Consider the following 18,756-nt stretch of genomic DNA (forward strand, 5'->3'; position numbering starts at 1 on the left):
AAATAGTCACTATGGTACATTTTACATTATGTATATTAAGAAAAAAGAGTGACCCGAGTCCTAAATCCATCCAGTGGGGGGTCTCGTGAGCCTGTGATTCTGGCCCTGGGCTTCTCCCATGGAAGAGAGAAGAATGAGCTGGCAAGGAGCTTTCTCTATGCTAGGAGGGCACTCTGCAAAAACACTTAAATGTGGATTATTTCATGGATCCTACCAACAGCCTGGGAGGCAGTTTGCTTTATGATCTCCATGTCACCAATGAAGTACCTGAGGCTCTGCGAGGCTGCAGATTTTCTGGGGCTTACACAGCCAGCTAAGCGATGCATTTTGGTTTGAACCCAGGCCTTTCTGACACCATCATGCCTCCTGAATTGCAAAAGGCCTCCTTACTGCCTTACCATTTGGGGGATCCCAGTGAGAGAGCCCCACTTCTCTGTAGTCCCAGGAGATTAGGTGATCCCTTGTCCCTGATTCCAGCTCAGACTCTCCTCAAGTCCTTGGCACCCACCTCTCTACTAGTGGGCAGTTAGCTGGCCTGGACCATCACCCCAGTGTCCTCAAAGTGTCAAAGTCAGTTCAGTGATGTTACAAAGTGGTGGCTGGAAATAAACCAGGGACCCAGTGCAGGTCAGCCAGCTGGATTAAAGCTGATGAGGCACATCCCCGGGAAGCACAGCAGAGGTGGGCAATACCGAATGATTACTTGCCACCCTGGGACCTGGAGATGTAGCTGGCCAGTAAATTGGCCAGAGAGGAAGTATCTAGGGCTCTGAGGGACCAGGAGAGGAAGGGAGGGGCCCGGACATACTCCCTCCCTGTCACGTGGCGGAATTAGAGCCAGAGTCCTTCCAGCCACCATGTGCCCATCACACAACAGTATCTGGGCCACTTATTAGGACTACTGGCTTGCTGAGAGTTTTAGTCTTGGCAATGGCTACATTTACATATATGGCCCATGTAAGCCTTTCAAGAACTGCGACTAGGCCAATCAATATTCTTCTCCCATTTTACAGTGGGGGAAGGCAGGCTCAGGGAGGTGAAATGATTCTTCCAAACTCAAACGGCTGGTAAGATGCGAAGTCAGGCCTGGCTATGCCCAACCTCCTTTGTTTTATACAGGAGGTTTGACTGCTTCCTGAAGATTAATTGGGGTCACTGGGGAGTCAGGGCAGGGTCGTATTAGGTGGTGAAGGATGAAAGATGGGGGCAAAAGTCTGCCATCTGTCATAGTTTGTTCAGTGTATACATCTGACACTAGTTAAATACCAGGACATCAGATCACGGGGGTGTGGAGTTTTTGCCAACGGCAATGGTCCTCCAACTGTGGCCCCTGGTCCAGGAGCATCAGCATCTCCTGGGAATTTTTAGACATGCAAGTTCTGGACATGGGACCCAGCAGTCAGCAATCTGTGTTGACTGGTAGGTAGCCCCTCAAAAGTCAGTCCACCTGGAACCTGTGAACATGACTTTATTTGGGGAAAGGGTCTTTGCAGATGTAATTATGTTAAGGATTTTGAAACTAGATCTACTTGAATTAGGATGAGGCCTAAGTCCAATGACAAATGTCCTGATAAGAGCAGAAAAGAGGAAAGGATGTTCAGTGAAAGCCATGTAAAGACAGAGGCAGAGATTGGGGGGTGCATCTACAAGCCAAGGAATGCCAAGGATTGCTGGCAACCCCCAAAACCTACGAGAGAAGCATGGCATGGATCCTCCCTGAGGGCCTCTAGAAGGAGCCAAGCCTGCAGACACTTCAATTTTAGACTTCTCACCTCCAGTAGCCAGCTCCCCACACTTGCAGGACTTTTTAGCATTATCACTGTTATGATTATTTTTGCTAGTTATGTTTGCTTCTCTGCACTTGGCAAGGGAAGAAAGTGAACATGGTTTATGGTGGAGACACGCGTACCACTTTAGGACCCTATATCTGCCCTGTGCCTTAACTGCACAGAGCATTAGGGCCTGGATGGGAGGTTAGCAAAGCCCGTAGTTGGGCATGAGGCTTGACTCCCTAAGCCACATGGGAGGCGGGCAGGACCACTGAGAAAGCAGAGCAAGAGTGTCGAAATTTCCTGGTCATCTGCCTAGATGGTGTAATGAAGTCAACATGCCTCCTAATTACATACTTGAGAAGTTTCCATCATTCACTGTGTTCTCATCTCCAGCACCTGGTGTTGGCCTTTCTGGAGACTGAGGGGCTGGATGGCAGAGACACTTGTCTGGCCATTCAGATTCTAAAGCCAACAGATCTTGAGCACATCCTCAGGGCCTGAACCTTTAGAAAGGCCTTTTGAATCCGATGTGCTCTGCTGTGCCCACTGCTTGCAAGAGACAGGAAGATGGGCTGAAGGGCTCTAACCATAAAAAAACTCTAGGCTGGGCTGGAAGGAGCATCAGCTAAGGGTGTGAACTCCCCCACAGAATCCTTCTGGTGCTGAACATGCAGCCATGGATGAGCAGAATAGCCCATTCAGTAAAAAAAAAAAAAAAAATACATATATATATATATATATATATTGATGGTTTTGTCTGTGCAAGGCACTTTGTATGCATTATCTTTTGACCCTCATAAAAGCTCAATGCTGAAGATATTATCGATTCCTACCTTATAGAAGACAAAATAAGGCATGAGGAAAAATCACACTACCAAAGGTCACACGGTTCGTAAGGCACAATCAGGATTTGCTTAACATAGCATTTCTCAACCTCAGTGCTATTGACATTTTGGGCCAGACCATTCAGTGTTGGGGGGAGGCTGCTGCCCTGTGCGTTGTTTGGCAACATCCTTGGCTTCTACCCATTAGATACCAGTAGTGCCCTGCCCCCCAGGTGTGACAACCAAAAATGTCTCCAGACATTGCCACTATCCCCTGGGAGTTAAAATCATCCCCACCAAGAACCGCTGGTCTAGATTTAGATCTTTGTGTTCTTTCTAAGATGCTACTTTGGCCCCGCAAACACTCCAAATCCAGGCACCTCTCTGTGAGGCATTAGGGTATAAATTACATATCATACAATTCATTAACCTCATTACCTTCTAGTTGACTCCCCCCCCCCCCCCAGCACACACACATACTCACCCCTCTGCTGTTTCAGAGGTATGGAACAACAGAGAGGTTTGTCCAGTTTCAAGGTCAACAGCCTATAAATAATTGAGTCGAGGCTGAAGTCCAGTTTGCAGGCCCTCATCCAGTCCTTTCTCCACATCTCCCTTCTCTTCCCACAGCCTCCCTGCAGCTCCAAGACCCACCTGTTGCTCCCACAGAAGGCTGGATGGGCGTCTTGAAGATTCATCATGTAGCATCAGCAACAGCATGTTGGAATAATTGGTTTCCTTACTTTCTCTCTCTTCTTTCCCAAGAAGTATCAACTCCACAGAGTCATAGCTGTCTCTAGTGTGTTTGGTACTACACTCCTAATCATATACACCCATCATGCCACCAGCACATAGTAGGTCCTCAGCAAATATTTGTGGAATTAATGATGAAACCACTGTTAGGGTCTTTTCTATGAATGAAAAATCAGAGGAGCATGCATTAGTTCTTGGTGTCAGTGACAGTTTGCTTTGGCCACAACTGGTTTTGAAGCAATAAGGAGAAACCCACTCAAGCTAGATAAAGCAAAACAGGATCCTTTATTGGAAAGCCCCAGGGATATCTCACAGACTCCAGGGCCAGGAGGACAGCCCAGCTTCGCCAGGCACCAGGGCCAGGGAGAAGGTGAGTGGTCTGTCCTCTCTCTGCGGAAACAGCTTCAGATCTTAGACTTCTGTCTCTCTCTTTCTCCTCTCTTTCTGCTTCCTCTCATTTTCTCAATTTCCCCCTCCTGTGTAGACCAGCTTTGTCTACCTTATCCACATGGCAAAAGATGACCATCTCAAAATCGAATTCTGGACCCCCCACATTTACTTGACCCCTTAGTTCAACTGCAAGCCCGGACCAAGGAAGGTCTCTTGCTGCCAATTTCAAATTTTCACCAGGGAGAATCTGATTGGCCCAGCTTGGATCAGGTGATCATCTTTGGTGCAATCAGGAATGGCTGGGAAGCAAGTGGGACTTGCTTAGTATAAAAATGACCCCCCGAGGCCCATTTTCATGTGTACAGGGCAGTTCTGAGACCTGCAGGGGTTGAGAAAACCCTCCCAATGCCTCTACTAACACTTCCTCTGCCCAAAGGAAAAATGGTAGCCCTCCCTAGCTTGGCGAAAGGTAGGTGCTCAATACAAATCTTTTGAAGGTGGGAGTGGCTGGGAGAAATGGGTGAGGCATGCCAGCCTCAGGTGGACACCAAACAAAAAGACTTGGAAGGAGACCCTAAAGGGAAGGTGGGATATCACAGCTCTCTCGTCCCCACTGTTACCACTTCTAATTACAGCCAGTCTTAGTTAATTTGGGTTAATTGGGAGGCGGAAGTCCAGTTTACATTAAAGAAAAGCCAGATACATATATATCCCTCTGTTTTGATTACTTGTAAGGACACACAAGAAATTCCATCACAATCATAAAAATGTGGCAAAAACAAGTGAAAAGAAGCCAAGGAGGATGAATAGAAACCTAAGCAATAAAAATCCCCCGGAACTGGCTTTATTCAATAAAACTATAATAGTTGTAATGAACACATAAATGGTTGAAATGAAAACAGGTGCTTGTTTGATTCTCTCAAATAGTAACAATGATGAGAAAGTAAGATAGGAAATGTGTGTGTAGCATTTACTGTGTGTCAGACACTGTTCTAAGTGTTTGACAGATTATACATCAAGTCATCTAGTCTTGTAGCAAGTCAGTGATGGAAATTCTAAAGGATGTGAGGCCCAATACCAGACGCTGGAGCTGGGGACTGCTCAAATTTGAAAATACTTTTGAAATTAATTAAGGGGTCAAAGGGAAGGGCATGTCTGACCTTCTCTACAGGAGGCATAAACAGAGTGGTTAAGAGCTGGGAGAGTGCAGGAGCCAGATGGCTTGTGTGACATTGTACAAGTTACTTAACCTCTCTGAGCCTCAGCTTCATCCTCTATAAAATGGAGATAATAAAACCTACATCTGATGATCGGGGTGAGGATTCAATGTGACACAGAACCTCTGTAAATGCCTAGTGCAGTGCCTGGCATGTCGAAGACACTGAATAAATGCCATGATGTGGTTGTTGAGGGTATAGGGTCTGGATCCCAGCTGTGTGCCTTACAATGCTTTGCACACTAGGAATTACTTCTCGATAAGCTTCCGTTTTCTCATCTGGAAAACTTGGTTGCTGATAGATCCTGCCTCGTGGGGTCTGGTGAGGAAGAGTTCCAGGAATTCAGGTACTCAGCACCGTGTCTCATTGTAAGCTTTGCTGCATATTGTCGTTATGATGATGATCGGCATTCTGGGGTGATGAACTAAAGGAGCACAGAGAAAAAGATAGGCCTTGAAGAATGACAATGTGAAAACTATTCTACTGTTAAGTGATTTGCACTGTGCAATTAGCAAATTATACTTTTTTTTTTTTTTTTGCAAAAGTGCTGTAACGATTGTGTTTGTGTCAATCATGACACCCCGTAAGCAGTACCCTGGCCCACCAAAATCCATTTTCTCCTGACCATGTTGGGTCAGTTGGACAACATTCCCCTTGACTTGCCTAATTTTAATGAGACATTAGATCAACATCACAAAAGTAATTTCAGGTTACTGTGGTTCCTTGACAAAGATCGTGTTATCATGACACAATTTGGTTTACATCTGGAGAAATCTGTGCCATTGATTTCTAGGCCCAAACTCTTCTGTACTGCCAGCAGCACAAGTGTGAAAATGTTTGCTTTCTTTTTTTTAATATATCATTAAGGTTTTAAAAAATCTGAGAAACACCTTCTTGGAGTGTTAACACTACCCATTACTGTTTGTCGATGCAAGCAGTGGAACTCAGCCTTGGCTGGCTGAAGTGAAATGAGAATACATCGGATGGGTGAGGAAAGGGAAGGCTAAGGAGCCAGGAGCCAGGGCAACTCCAGGTTTGTGGAAGGTAGGACAACTGGACAGTCTTGACCACCACGTGGTCAGCTCTGCCTTTATCTCAACCTCGTCTCCTTCCAGTTGAGAGATGAAGTTCCAGGAAGAACCCAATTGGTCTAGCTTGGATCTTATGTCTGCCCCTTGGCAGGACAGAGATAGAGAAGACGTGACAACTTACAGTCTCACCAAGCCCGTGGACATTGAGGAAATTTCCGAAGAGAGCAGGTGGGACAAGGTCAGGGACATGGTGTATTCAGATGCGGGGAGCCTCCTTTTCTCTAGTTGTCATGTACCAGAATCCCGGTTAGTGCTCTGCAGTGACTGATTCATGTCCAGCTTTGGCCATGTAGTGGAGACATAAAATGGATATTCTGTGAAAGAAGGGAGTTGCAACGTGATGAAGGACTGGAGTTTTCTAAACCATTCCTAGTCTCCTTAGATTTAGTTCAGGAAGCTTTTGGTATATCCAAGAATGGACAGGGAATGTGAGCCCCAGAGGTCGAGCCTGCTAGCAGTCTGGGCTTTGCAAGTCATGGAGAGGGAGTGCCTTGTCTAGATTTAGATCCAAAACTGTGGGAAAGGATCATTTAGCACTGGGGAGAGGGAGAGATGGGTAAGGCAACTTTAGAGCACTCTTTATCATAAACGTAACAGGGTCAGATGAGGCTGACAACCCAGTCCTCATGGCCACTGTGAATAGTCTAAGGAGAGCTGGACTGAAATTGCAATATGAATTATTTAGGCTGCAAGGAGAGTTAGACATTGTGGCAGGCCTTAAAGAGTTGGTTTGGATCCAAGGTGGTCAGTTAGTGCCCCTTCTCCCAGCCCCCTGCTCCTAATTCGTACCTCTATGATGTATATCACCAGATAATCACAGCATTTCTTCCCAGCAGGATCTGATTTCAGAATTTTTCTCAACTCAGCATATGAGATGGCTTCAACCTCTCAATAGGATCAATTAGCAAATGGTGGGGTGGGGGTGGGGGGCAGGAACAGTTTCCTGCCCATAAACTACGTTCAGAATCAAAATTATGAGTTGGAACAGGGACTGCACTAAGTATCTTTTCAACGTTTTGCCACACTTAGGAATCACTGACGGCTCATTAGGTAATTGTCAAGGCAACAACAGTGAGAACAATGGAAAATCCTGGTGGGGAGATAAAAAAGGAAAGGGGATTCTGGAGGGGTGAATTCAGTGAAACACAAGTGAGGTATTAAACAGAAGTGTTTAACTCCCTTGAGAACATGCAGAATGGAGACCTCTCAGATTTGAAGACTTTTTCCATTGTATGCAAAAAACCCAAAACAACACCCCCCCCCACACACACACACACACATCACTGTGGTTTAAAAATTAATGCAACCTAGTGACTAAATTTAGTGACTAAAGCAACAGGAAAATCAAGAGATGATCTCAGTTCAGGTGGGGCTTGATCTAACCATTTAAAGACCAGATTTCCTCTTACTTTGTCTTTCCATGATAATAGACCCATCCTTGCCCCACCTCTTTGTAGGTCATCAAGAACTCTGGATTCTCTTCTCCTGGTCCCCAAATGGCTACAATAGCTGCAGACTTTCCATCTTTAGCCCACACCATTCAGAGAAGAGAGAATAACTCCTACTGGAGTCCTGGGTCTTCTCTTTTTCACTGGCCCAAATTAGGCCACATGCTGTTCCCTGAATGAAGGATGGTATGAAGAGCAATCCTTGGAACTGAGGGAAAGATCACTCTGCCAAAACCATGTGGCCAAGATTGGAGGGTAGGTGAATTCCCCAAATGAGAAGTAGGGTAAGATCAAAAGGAGAAAGGAGAATGGACACTTGAGAAGGTGATCAAAACTATTCTCTGCAGTGGTCATTTGTGTATGTGTGGATGGATGGGCAAGGGGCTGAAGTCTGTTTCTTAAAAGACATTCCTTCAATAAAATGGGAATAAAGAAAAGATGGAAATGTTATCTTGTGCAGAGGTTCTCGAGGTGTACATTTTAGAGAAAACTTTCCCTTACTGAGAGAGCCCATCACCTTCTTCACCTCCTCTTGACACAGAAATAGGTTTGGGCCAACATTTGTAGTGGATTGCTCCACCAGTTTTGCCCAGAGCTTTACCTCCCTACCAACCCTGTCAAGCGTGTGTGTACCTGATTCAGAACCGATGTGCCAAATGAACCTGAGTTTTCTCAGCATTGAGAGATTCAGGGGCAAACAGCCTGTTGCAGGGAGGAGGAGGTGGGCACCTGTTGGCTGGCAAAGGAGTAACCTGAGAAGTAGATGCCATTTCTCCTTCTCTATCTCTCCTTGCCTCCACTGGGCCTCATGCTGCTACTCCAATGGTCTGGTGAGGGAACAGGGACATGCTAAGATTTGGATAAATTTTAGCCTTGGATAAGTCGCTCAGTCTCTCTTTTGGCCTCATGCTTTGATATGATGGTCTTACAAGTGGGTTATTCTGAGGATTACTGTAGGCATTACATGAGATGATGTATGCAAGGTCAGAGTACTTCTGTTTGTGTCTTAGGTGGCTTCCCTAGAAGCAGAGTCTGGGATGGGGATTCTTGCCCAGGTGATTTATTGAGGGATACTTTCTGGAGAAGGGTGGCAAGAAAAGCAAATAGTTCAGGGGAAGGAGCTCAGCGAGAGTGTAGTGGTCTCAGCTGGTCTTCAGCCTGCCTGCATGGGAAGCTCTGCAGCATCACTTGTATCTCAGAGCTGGTCCCCCTTTAAAGCAAAGGGTCTGGTCTTCTCTGCTCATGTGTTACTCAGTCGTTGAATGTGGGTAGCCCCAAGGGGCATGTAACCTCTCTGATCAGGCAACTCCTGTTCAGTTGGAGCCAGTTTTCCATAGAAGAGGGTGGCTGGGAATCATTAGCAATCACTGTTCACAGCATCTGGGAGTGGGGCCCCTCTTGGTGAAGGGAATCTGGGTGGGGCACCAATGGCACCCATCACACCAAGCTGGATACAATCTGGTGGCAAATCAGGAGGGACTTAGCGCTTGTAATTAACTCTGGTTTAGATACAGGAACCCAAGTAGGGAGCTCAACACCTTACTCAAGCTCACATTGGTGGTAAGTATTAGAGGAGGAGCAAAGCTACAAAATTCTTCTGGCCTTTTGCAATAAGGTTATTCATGCTATCAGCTTTCTCAAAAAAAAGCAGAACAGTTTCTTGTGGATTATCTGGGCCAGCCCCTTGGTTTTAAAAACAAGGAAACCGAGGCCCAGAAAAGACCAGGTGACCCAAATTCACAGAGTAGGGCAGACCCAAGACCAAACCTGCATAAACATATCCATCAAACAAACCCAGCAAGACTCATTCTGCTGCTTCTTTTTGAAAACAGACAACTAAGGAAGCGGCTGTTGCTTTGTGGAAATAAGTTCCCATGAACTCAATGACCCCCTGCTGCTTAGAAGGAAATTTTGATCATGTGGTGAATAAGCCTCCCAGACAACAGTGTTCTTGCTTCAGAAGGGGCTTGTGGGAAAATGCAGGGAGCTCAGGTGCATGTTAGCAAGGGTGATAGGGAGGGCTGGTGCCAGGGTGCTCATATTTATGTAGCAAATTTTTATTGTGCTAGACAGTGGGAAGTCAGCAGAGCACAATCCAGATGGGTTCCTCTTTCCGGAGGTCACAGTCCAGTGGGAAAGACAAAGATTAAACTACTCTTTATGCGATTAAAATAACAATTGTGGTAAGTGCTATGAAGATGTTCAGGGTATTGCATGAACACATAACCAAATGACCTGACCTAGTTTGGGGCCTTGAAGCTTTCTCTGTGGGAGTCATGTTCTAATTGAGATCTAAAGAATGGAGAGAAATTAACTAGGGGTGGGGGTTGAGGGAGAGGATGGAAGGATATTATAGGCAGAGGGAACAGCTTATGCATGATCCCCAAAGTGGGATGGTCTGTCTGAGACCTGTTTGTTTGGGGAAGGCCAGGGTGGCTGAACGTAAAGTGAGAATGAGTTTGATGAAATATGAGGATAGAGATTTGGCCTTTTAATTGAGGGAAAGACATTAAATGAAGGTAAGCAGGAGTGGGTATGAGGGATGAGGGGGTGTTCATGTGTGTGTATAGGATAACAGATAAGATGTGTGTTTTAGAAATACCATTCTGTTAGTTATGGTATGGGGGGAGGAATATACTTAGCAATATGGCAGATTCAACTGGCATAGCTCTCTCCATACTTCAAAACATACAAGATTATTGGATGTATATTATATATATTTAGGGATAATTTATACATATATATATATTTCTCTTTTTGGTACATTCATCTATTGAGTCTCTGCTGCATGCTTATTTTTTTGCCAGACACTTCCTAATTAAACTCAATATTAGATTTGTCTTTTCTACATGTCTCTTCAAAGGATAGTTGGGTATGTATTCTATAGCTCTACGTTTACTGTTGCCTTTTTTAAGAAATGATTTTATTTATTTATTCATGAGAGACACAGAGAGAGAGAGGCAGAAACATAGGCAAAGGGAGAAGAGCCTGACTTGGGACTCGATCCCGGGACTCTGGGATCACACCCTGAGCTGAAGGCAAATGCTCAACCACTGAGCCACCCAGGCATCTCTCCTGTTGCCTTTTGATCATTTGTTTAGCTAGACATGAGCACTCACAGAACAGATACCATTTCTTTAGTTTAACTGAACTACAGTTAACATATAGTGTTATGTTAGTTTCAGGTATACAATGGAATTATTTTTTTAAAGATTTTATTTATTCATTTGAGAGAGAGAGTGTGTGTGCACGTGTGTGAGAGACACCACATGAGCAGGAAGGGCAGAGAGGGAGAAGCAGCCTCCCCATGAGCAGAGAGTCTGATATGGGGAAGGATCCCAGGACCCTGAGATCATGACCTGAGCATAAGGCAGACAACTAACTGAGTGAGCCATCCAGGCACCCTGGAATGACTCCATTCTACACGTTACACGATATGTTACTGGGCTCATCACAATAAGTGTACTCTTAATCCCTTTTATTTTACTAATGTGCCCTTCCTGCCCTCTGACAATATATTATTAATCAATTTACATGTTTTTAACTGGTACCCCCCACATAAGGCTACAATTCTTCCTCCTTTGGTAAAGGGCTAGAGAAACTCTGTCCACATGTCCAAGGAAGGTTATTGCCTGCTCAGGGTTCAAGGTTGGGAAAAGATCTCTAGTGAGAAAGCAAAAGGCTGAATCCATGTCATGTGTGTATGTACCCACCTGGGGTAGAAATTCAAATATGGGGAATTAAAGTATAAACTAATATAGGGCCAAGGAAACACCTGAGAGAGCAAAATCTCTTTGTAGGATAACCTCTGCATTCCTTGGCCCACAGGACTTTTGGAGAATAAAGAACCTCTGTTGAAGATGAGTTCACAATTTAAAAATTGTGATTTTTTTTAGCATCTTATATAAAGGATAGTTAACAGGCATAATAAGTAGAAGTAGCATCTCAAGAACTTGAGACCATAGAATGATCTGGAAAAGACTATAAAATAAGTTTTTGGAAAATGGCCAAAGAGATAAAAGAAAGATGAAAGACACTAATGAAAGCACAAAGATATTATTAAAAGGAGATAGGAAGATTTAAAATTTTTAGAATTATTTTTAATTAATTAATTAATTATTTTTAGAGAGAGCATGAGAGCTTGGTGGGGAGGGATAGAGAGAGAGGGAGAGGGAGAGAGAGAATCTTAAGCAGGCTCCACATTGGTTTACCACCCTGAGATCATGACTTGAGCTGAAATCCATAGTTAGATGCTTAACCAACTGTGCCCCTAGGAAGTTTTTTTTTTTTAAGTCAACTAAAATGTACAGAAATCAGGAATCCCTGGGGAACCTGAGTGGCTCAATCAGTTGAGCCTCTGCCTTCAGCTCAGGTCATGATTTTAGGATCCTGGGATTGAGCCCCACATCAGGCTCCCTTTTCAGTGGGGAGTCCACTTATCCCTTTCCCTCTGCACCTCCACCCTACTCATGATCTCTCTCTCACTCTTTGTGTCTCTCTCAAATAAAGAAGGAAGGAAGGAAGGAAGGAAGGAAGAAAGGAAGGAAGGGAAAAGAAAGAAAGAAAAAAAAGTCAAGAATTTCCTTATTGAAATTAAAAATTTGCTTTCAGAGTTCAATAGCAGATTAGACATAGCTTCAGAGAAAGGCAGTGAATTGAAAGATAGACTGGAGGAAATTACCTACAGAGCAGAAAAATGGTATTGATAGATTGGAAGAAGTCAAGAGTAGATTCAGAGGGTCTTCAGTAACATAGGAAAGGGATACTTGTTGTGTCCTGGGATAAAGTGGTGCCAGTGAAAATGGGAATAAAATGGAGTTTAGCACATTTTGTATTTCAGGGTTGAGAAAAAGAATGTGCCTAGGCAGAGAGTAGGGTGCTTGTCCTCTGAGGGGAAGATAATGACCAATGCATGGAAGTTGAAAAGAGGCTGATTTTCATTCTAAGAACCAGGCTTGAAGAGATTATGAATACTTAGGAATACTACAGATGGGAATACGAATCTAGTTCTTTTTGACACCAAAGCCATTGTAGAAATTCTGAGTTGTAAGGAGATGCCACTTTCAGGTTTCCTGCATCTGGCAGGCAATAGCAGAATTGGAGGGGATGGGGAATGTGGAGGGCTGGAGCCCTCTTTTTCTGGGTCTTGGCCCAAAACTTGACTTCAGCCTCAAGTGAAAAGGTAACTTAGACAGAAGGAACTTCTGATATTGATCCTGCTTCTGTCCATAACAAAGGGGTTAAGAAAAGGCTAACTCTGTCACTAGCTGTGTGATATTCGTTCAATTGCTTTCTGTCTCTGGGCCTCTGTTCATCTGTAAAGTGGGAATGATAAGACTCATCTTGCAGGGCTTTAGACAAGATCAACTGAGTAATGCATAAATTGACAGGTTGGCTGTAGAATTTATACATCTCAAGTTGAATTCATAAGTGTTCAGGATGGTTTTATCTAGCTAAATTTGGGGGACCAGATGAAATGAGGACCCCTACTCTTCTGCCATCTTGCCTTCTCCTCCGGTTGTAACATTTATAATGTTAAATGTTGCAGAAAGGTGGTTCCTCATGACTATTTCTGGATACAATTCAAAACTTGGGATTGGAAGGGTCCACATGTGAGGGGATCACTGAGCATTACCCATCATGGATCCCAGCTGCAGATTGAAAAGAGTGACTTAACTATTACAGTTCAAAGTATGGCATGTGCATGTGTGGGTTGGTGGGGAGCTTACAGATTATGAATCTGAGAAAGCTCAGGAAAGCCAGTCCACTGGGGAACATCGTGTTTCCCTTTGGGTAGTCCTTCCTTCAGTTCAACCCTGAATTTTTTTTTCCCAAGTAGCTCAAGTGTGTGTTGCGAATTTCCTGGGGAGTTCCACTATTTTTCTTCCTTGGCCTGGCCCTGCCCCCTGCAGCCTTCAGAAACCTCTGCATCTCCACTGTGACAGGCCTCTCCTTACACACCACACAGGACTGCCAGAGATATATATAGTTGGGAGGGCAAACCAGTTCAGATGCAATTGTCACTGACTCAGATGCTTGCTCCTCTGGCAGAAGAGGAAAGCACAGAGGATTTAATGGGTGTGGCTCACCCTCCTCCCTCTGTCTGCTTCCTTTCTCCTTTGCCTCTCCCATGGGTCTGCTCAGCTCCAGGCCACACCCCAAAAAAGGAATGCCCCAGGAGCAGGCCCATTCACAAACCTCTCCTCCAGAAGGCTTATCAGGTCCTGCCCCTTGGTACTTTTCCATTCTCTCTTTGTCCTTTGCCAGGACGTTGGCGGAAGGGATTCTGGGAAAGAAAAAATTGTCATTGTCACAAGAAAGGAGAAAAGGTAAAATGTGACAAATTCCCCAAGCATGCTCCTCTGACTGGGGATGAGGGTAGAAGATGCATTCCCCCCGCCCCCAGAAGTGCATGAAACAGTTGACAAAACATGCAACTAAACTTTAAACTTCCCATCCTTGGAAGATGACTTTAAAATAGGCCATTAGACAAAAAGTAAGCTAAGAGCCAATTTTGTGCTAAATATACTCATTCTTTTAAAATCTGCTATTTTTGAGTTAAATGTTGCAGAAATTACCGAATTTGCATTTAATTATTTTAATAGATCTTGTTTACAGATGACTAGGCAAAAATGAAAAAAAAATAAATATATTCCCCAAACTAATTCACTTTGACTGCTATGGTTGTAACTGTGCCTAAAATAGAAAAACACTCAGAATATTTCTCAAAGTCGGAGCGAAAGACAACTTTAATTCCATTTTGTCTTTGTGTCAACACTACACATGCTGCTTCCTCTATTAAGTGAAATTCGTACTTTTGAAATTGAGGATGAAATATATTTTCTCTGGTGAAGGACTTTTCTGGACCTGTCTCTTAATGGGCTTGCAGACTGTGTTTGGAGAGTCATGGGGAATAACATTTTATATAATCAATAGACCCTGTCTTTGTGGTCAGGGTCAGCCTGGATTGAATTGAAGTTTGGCTGCATACTAGCTGTGTGTCCTTGGGAGAGTCACTTAACCTTTCTGAGTCCTGGTTTCTTCTTCTAAAAAAGAGATATTAATTTAACTGCATAAGAGTGTCAGGAAAATTAATGGTAATATATGTGTAAAGCAGCTAGCACAGTGCCTGGCACATAATAGACAGTCAGTAAACACATTTTCCTTCCTTTTCCTCCTTTCTGTCTTTCTCTAGATGTGATCAGTTTTCCTCCTCTGTTTTGATAGAGCCAACTTGCTGGGTTCAGTGATTTGTCAGATACTCCCTGGACCTCAGAGATAACTGTGAGAGAAGAGCAGAATTCTCTGAGCAATCATTGTGACCATACTTGCAGGCACACCTGTATTTGGAACATGTTTCTTTTCCTTAGGAGACTGGCAGGCATCTACTTGAAAAGTTTTTCTTTTTTCTTTATTATTTTTTAAAGATTTTATTTATTTATTCATGAGACACACACAGAGGCAGAGACATAGGTAGAGAGAGAAGCAGGCTCCATGCAGGGAGCCCGATATGGGACTTGATCCTGGGACTCCAGGATCATGCCGCCTGGGCCAAAGGCAGACACTCAACTGCTGAGCCACCCAGGTGTCCCTTGAAAGGTTTTTCATTCCAATCTTTGCTTTGGGGACAACCAGGCCCATTAGCCCACAACATACAACTTGTCTCTGTGCTTTCAAGCTAAGCTAAGGATGCCAGGAAGTGGTCAGCTTTGCTGCATTTGGTTGACTCCCTACCTTCTGTAGAGAGTTAATTTAATGGGGGAAGGAGCAATGGGTAGAAGAGGCAAATGTATAGCTTCTCAGATGTGACTGTGGCTACCTCATTGGGCCATAGAAGGGAAACCAAAAAAGGAAAGTGCTGGGGGACTGCCAGATTCCTCCTTAGGACTGTTCTAGCTCACATGGACTTTTGGCACAATATTTGCCATGTGTTAAGGAAAAAGATTGTGTTCCAGACAGTCTTTATTTTGCGGAGCCCTAGCCTTGGATTTCCAAGTATGATAGAGTATAACATTCTTTCAACAAACACCGAACAATTAGCTCCATACAGGCAGGAGCTGGTGATGGTCTTTTCTTGCCACGGCATTCCCAGCATGCCACATACTATCTGGCGCATAGTGAATTCTCAATAAATTGTGAGTGAGTGTATACCGTGAGACAATAAACACGACTGCAGTGGTTCTCAGACTTGACTATGCATCTGAATCCCATGGAAGGCTCATGAAAACACAGATTGCTGAGCACAGCTATGGTTTCCCATTCATAAGGTCCTGGGTGAGGCCAGAGAATTTACATTGAGAGCCACTGTTCGGGTGGTCATGAGTAAAAGCTCTGGAGTCAGGGACGCCTGAGCTTGAATCCCTATTTCCAGAGATATTAGCTGGGTAACTCTGAGCAAGTTACTTAACTGCTCTGAGCCTCAGATTCCATATTTATATAATGAGAATAATATCAGCTGTGTCACAGGGTGGTTGAGAGAATTAAATGAAAGGGTGTACTGAAAGTGCTAAGCATAGGTCCAGTTCATGGTAGATGTTCAATAAATGGAAGCTAGTTTGAGTATATACTGAGCATCTACTGTGTACTCTGACATATGCAGTGAGAAATGTAGAGACAAATAAGGTATGGTCCCAGCTTTCAAGAAACTTATAGATTAGTGGGGGAGGCATATGGAAGAAGCAGTAATTATCTACTGTGACCACAGGTGACAGATGCAGGCTTCTGTGGGAACACAGAGGGAGGCACCCAACCTGACTGCGGTTGGGGGGCTCAGAGGAGGATCCCTGGACAAGGCTGATGCCCAAGCTGAATCCTAAGAAATGTTGAGAAGATGGGGAAGGTTGTTCCAGACAGATAAAATGTTTGGATAGACTTGGAATCTCCCATTTGGTATCCCCTGTAGGTACCCTGAAGGCTATTCATGGTGCTTGAGTCTTACCATAATTTGGGGGGATCAAGGCAAATGTTACCTCGGAAGCTTAACTCCCTGAGCCCTTATCAGGCATAGACCCCCATTTCCCTGGCTCACTTCTGCCTTCTTTGACCCTTTAATCTTTCATGAAGACCCCAAGCTTGTTCTTACCTTAAGCTTTTGCACCTGCTCTTCCTTCTACCTAGAACTCTCTTCCCTCAGACCTTCTCACAGAGGACTCTCTCCCTTCATGTCACCTGCACCAAGAGTCCATTCCTGACACCTGTTTTAAAGTAGGTCCTCTGGGGATCCCTGGGTGGCGCAGCGGTTTAGCGCCTGCCTTTGGCCCAGGGCGCGATCCTGGAGACCCGGGATCGAATCCCACGTCGGGCTCCCCGTGCATGGAGCCTGCTTCTCCCTCTGCCTGTGTCTCTGCCTCTCTCTCTCTCTCTCTCTCTGTGACTATCATAAATAAATGAAAAAAAATTAAAGTAGCTCCTCTGTTCTCTTCCCTATATTCTTATCCTGCTTTATTTTTATTCAAGGTATGTATCACTCCTTGAACTTATAGGTTTGTCTACTCATTTACTATCTTTCTTCCCCACTAGATGGTCAGCTCCATTAAGGCAGAGAGTGTGTCTTGTACTGTAAGTGCTTAGGACATAGAAAGCACTTAAGTATTTGGCGAATGAACATATAAGTAATTGAGACAATGGATAAGTGAGGGAATCCCTGTGTAGAGCCCTATGGTAGCCCTTGGCAACTATCTGCTTCTGTTCTTTTGAGTTATATTGGAAGAAATTGAAGCCCAGAGCTCTTACCTCATCTAGCTCAAACGGAAAACAGGTACTTCATGGGATCGGCCATGAGATAGTGGACAGTCTTGCATTGTAGTGGCATTGTCTGGTCATCGAGTCTTCTGGGGCTTTGACTTTGGTATTTCGTATACAGAATACAGCTTAATAGCACTGGGTGACTAGAGATGGGGTGGAAAGGAGTTTTTGAAGTGGGTGCAGTAAAATATCAAGATAGACAAGCACCCTACTTCACCTGGTTGCCCCTGCCTAATGGTGGAAACCTTGTGATTCTCATGGTCAGAGCTTCTTTGCTTTGGCAGTGATAGTAGTACTAGTTCTGGCCTGAGACCTTGTAGTGCTAACAATCAGAGTCATTAACTGAATGCTTATTATGTGTGAGCCACTATGTTTAGTGCTCTACATGCAGATTCTTCTCAATAACCTTCAGATTAGGTACTATTGTTACCCCATTTCACAGAAGAAACTGAGGCCCAGAGAGAGGAAGTCCCCAGTGCAATGACACCTGAACATATGCTCCTAATGTTGTTGCTGAAGAGTCACAGAAACCTAGGCTAAGATCCTGACTGTGACTCTTAGGAGCTGTGTGATCTTGGGCAAATGACAACCTCTCTGAGCTTTGGTTTCTTCATCTGTAGAAATGGAGTAAAAACTACACTTGCTGTCACATTGTTGCAAGATGTAGATATAATGTATAGAAAGTACTGAAGAAATCCCTGCTGCATAATTGGCATCCATAAATGCCAGCTCTTATAATTAATGACTGCTGTTCTATACCTTAACTAATTCAGGATTAGCTGTTCTGCGTGGCCGTAGACCCATTACAGCTCCATTAAGCCAAGGAGCCCCTGGTTCCCTCTCACTTGCTGGCCATGTGCTCTTTCCTTTGCCTTCTGAATTTCTGAGTCCTGTTCTCTGCAAATGACAGGGGGCCTCTTCTCTTTGCGGAGCACAGAGCCACTTGCACTGCATGGCAAGAATGGAAGGAGGTTCGGAGAAAGTGACATGAGGAGTTAAATCAAACGACTTGAGTTTGGTTTCTGGAGGATGCACAGGGCTGAACGTCCAGATTTTCTTCAAGGACCAGCTGTGGATTCTGGTTCACCTGGTGCATGTAGCAGTTGCTGCTTCAAGGATGGAGCACAGTGCTGAGAGGATGGCATTGTAGACAGAGGCTGGGTGGTTCTGGAGGCAGACAGATCCCCGCCTCTGATAGGCCTGGCTCTGCCCCTCCAGACTCTGTGACCTTGGACAGCTCCCTTTGCCTCCCGGAATGCTGGTTTCTTCATCTGCGAGATTGGTGTGGTGGTGAAGAGTAAAGGAACAAACAGTTCAAAGAAAGTGTTGTATCCATGTGAGGGACTGACATTAAAGCTCTGAATCTATTCAGCAATCTTTATTGAGTACTTAATGTCTGGTAGGCACTGTCCTAGATCCGGGGTTGGCAAACCGACCTGCAGATCAAGAGCTGCCTGTTTTTGTAAATAAAGCATTATTGGAACACATCCACATTTATTTGTTTACGTAGCATCTGT

General features: G+C 44.4%; 1 protein-coding gene and 1 long non-coding RNA gene across 5 annotated transcripts in view; both read left to right on the forward strand.

Annotated features, from left to right (window-relative positions):
* Positions 1-18,756, forward strand: part of SHISA9 (shisa family member 9) — a 281,808-nt gene that overhangs the window by 138,778 nt on the left and 124,274 nt on the right. The window lies entirely within an intron of this gene.
* The window catches only part of LOC144319017 (uncharacterized), a 66,079-nt gene that overhangs the window by 33,096 nt on the left and 14,227 nt on the right, over positions 1-18,756 (forward strand). Inside the window, exon 4 of one of the 3 annotated variants that reach the window (XR_013384936.1) lies at positions 3,227-3,719. The exons of the other annotated variants lie outside the window; for them this stretch is intronic. This is a non-coding gene — a long non-coding RNA (uncharacterized LOC144319017). The remainder of the gene's footprint in view (positions 1-3,226; positions 3,720-18,756) is intronic. 3 annotated transcript variants of the gene reach the window in all.

This window comes from Canis aureus, chromosome 8 (assembly GCF_053574225.1).
Source record: "Canis aureus isolate CA01 chromosome 8, VMU_Caureus_v.1.0, whole genome shotgun sequence".
In the NCBI taxonomy this organism is placed as follows: domain Eukaryota; kingdom Metazoa; phylum Chordata; class Mammalia; order Carnivora; family Canidae; genus Canis; species Canis aureus.